General features: G+C 67.2%; 1 long non-coding RNA gene across 1 annotated transcript; it reads left to right on the forward strand.

Annotated features, from left to right (window-relative positions):
- Positions 1-621: 621 nt before the first annotated feature.
- LOC112956618 lies at positions 622-1,839 on the forward strand. The gene is made up of 3 exons (XR_003251078.1): positions 622-684; positions 1,152-1,226; positions 1,760-1,839. It is a non-coding gene; the product is annotated as an uncharacterized LOC112956618 (long non-coding RNA).
- Positions 1,840-2,064: the final 225 nt, after the last annotated feature.

The following is a 2,064-nucleotide window of genomic DNA, read 5'->3' on the forward strand; positions in this document are numbered from 1 at the left end:
GAATGGGGTCTGGGGTGTCCTGGGTGCCACATCGGCGTGGCCGCGCGCGAGCTCGACCTCTACCTGGCCTGCTTTGTGCGTGCCCCCGGTGAGTGCTGGGAATGGGGCGGGAATGGGGCTGCAAAGGGGTGGGAGTGGGGTGGGAATGGGGTCTGAGGTGTCCTGGGTGCCACATCGGCATGGCCGCGCGCGAGCTCCACCTCTATGTGGCCTATTTTGTGCGTGCGTCTGGTGAGTGCTGGGAATGGGGTGTCCTGGGGGTCTCCTGGGGTGTCCTGGGGCAAGGGGGACACAAGTGTGAGCAGAGCAGGGTCCTTGTGCAAGGGATTACACACGTGTGAGCAGTGTCCTGGTGCAAGCGGTGCCCACACGTGAGCAAAGCGTCCTGGTGCATCCTTGCACACGGGTTTGCACACGCGTGCGAGAGGCACCATGTGAGAGGCGCCATGTACTGGTGCAAGGGTTTGCACACGTGTGGGAGCTGCTGTGTCCTGGTGCCAGGGGACAGGGACCTGCACGGGGCTGGGGTGGGGGCAGGGTGTCATCACGATGGCCCTGATGTCACTCTTCACCTTGGGGGCCCAGGCGTCCGGGCTGACACCTCCTCCGTTCCCCCCCCAGAATCGGGACAATCGGACAGTTCCAACCAGCAGGGGGACGTGGACGTYAAACCGCTGCCCAATGGTGAGTGACACCGCGGGGACACCCGGGGACCCCCCCCGGGGACAGTGGTGACACCCTCGGGGACACCGGGGACACCCCATGGACACTGGTGACACAGCAGGGACACCCTGGGGACACCCTGGGTGACACCCTGAAGACAGGGGGGACACCCTGAGGATACCAGGGACATCCCGTGGACACAAGTGACACAGCAGGGACACCCTGGGGACACCCTGGGTGACACCCTGAGGACACAGGGGACACCCTGAGGATACCTGGGGACACTAGGGATACCCTGGGTGACACCCTGAGGATACCAGGGACACCCTGTGGACACAAGTGACACGGCAGGGACACCCTGGGGATACTGGGGACACCCTGGGGATACCCCTGTGATGCCCTGGGGACACCAGAGACACCCTGGGGACCCCTGGGTGACAGCCCGGGGACACCCTGGGGACACCTCTGTGTCCCCCTGTGTCCCCCAGGCCACCTGGCCTTCCAGGACTGCTTTGTCACCTCGGGCGTCTGGAACGCCACCGAGCTGGTGAGGGTGTCACAGAGTAAGTGAGGGGGGACACGGGGGGGACATGGAGGGTTGGGGACACGGGGGTACACGGCAGGGACGGGGGGACATGGCAGGTTGGGGACACGGGGGGACACAGCAGGGACGAGGCTGGACAGGGGGAGATGAGGGGACACAGTGGGTGGGACGAGGGAAGTATGGGGGGGTGGGGACATTGGGGAGGGGCATGAAGGGACATCATAGGGACACCGCGGGGGTGGGACAAGAACCCCGGGGCCACAAAGGGACATGGAGGGGACCAGGGGGAGGGGCATGAGAGGGGAGGGGGACATGGGGGAATTGGAGGGGGGAAGAACCACTGCACACGTGACCCCCCCCCCGTGCCACATGCGTGACCCTCTGGCACACGTGTATGTGACCCCCCGGCACACCCATAACCCTCGTCACACATATATGACCCCCTGCACACGCATGTGTGACCCCCCCACACACATGCACACGCGTGTGTGACTCCCCCGACACATGCACACGCGTGTGCGGGGTGGCCGCGTGACGCCCCCCTGTCCCCAGCGCCTGTGGCCCCCCCCGCGGGCGGGGGCTTCTCGCTGGCCGAGCTCGAGGGTCCCGGCGGCTTCTACGGGGGCCTCGCGCGGCGCCACCTGGGCCCCCCTGCCAGGTACCGGGACACCCCCCTGGGGACACTTGGGGACACCCCCCTGGGGACACCCTCACGGGGACACCCCCTGCAGGGAGACCCTCCCATGGGGACACCTCGGGGACACCCTCCCCCGCAGGCCCCCCCAGGGACACCTGAGGACACCTGGGGACACTATGGGGACACCCCCTGCAGCGACCCCCCCCTCCCCCCCCCGGGG

This window comes from Nothoprocta perdicaria, unplaced genomic scaffold, assembly GCF_003342845.1.
Source record: "Nothoprocta perdicaria isolate Ctin4 unplaced genomic scaffold, notPer1 scaffold_654, whole genome shotgun sequence".
Lineage (NCBI taxonomy): Eukaryota > Metazoa > Chordata > Aves > Tinamiformes > Tinamidae > Nothoprocta > Nothoprocta perdicaria.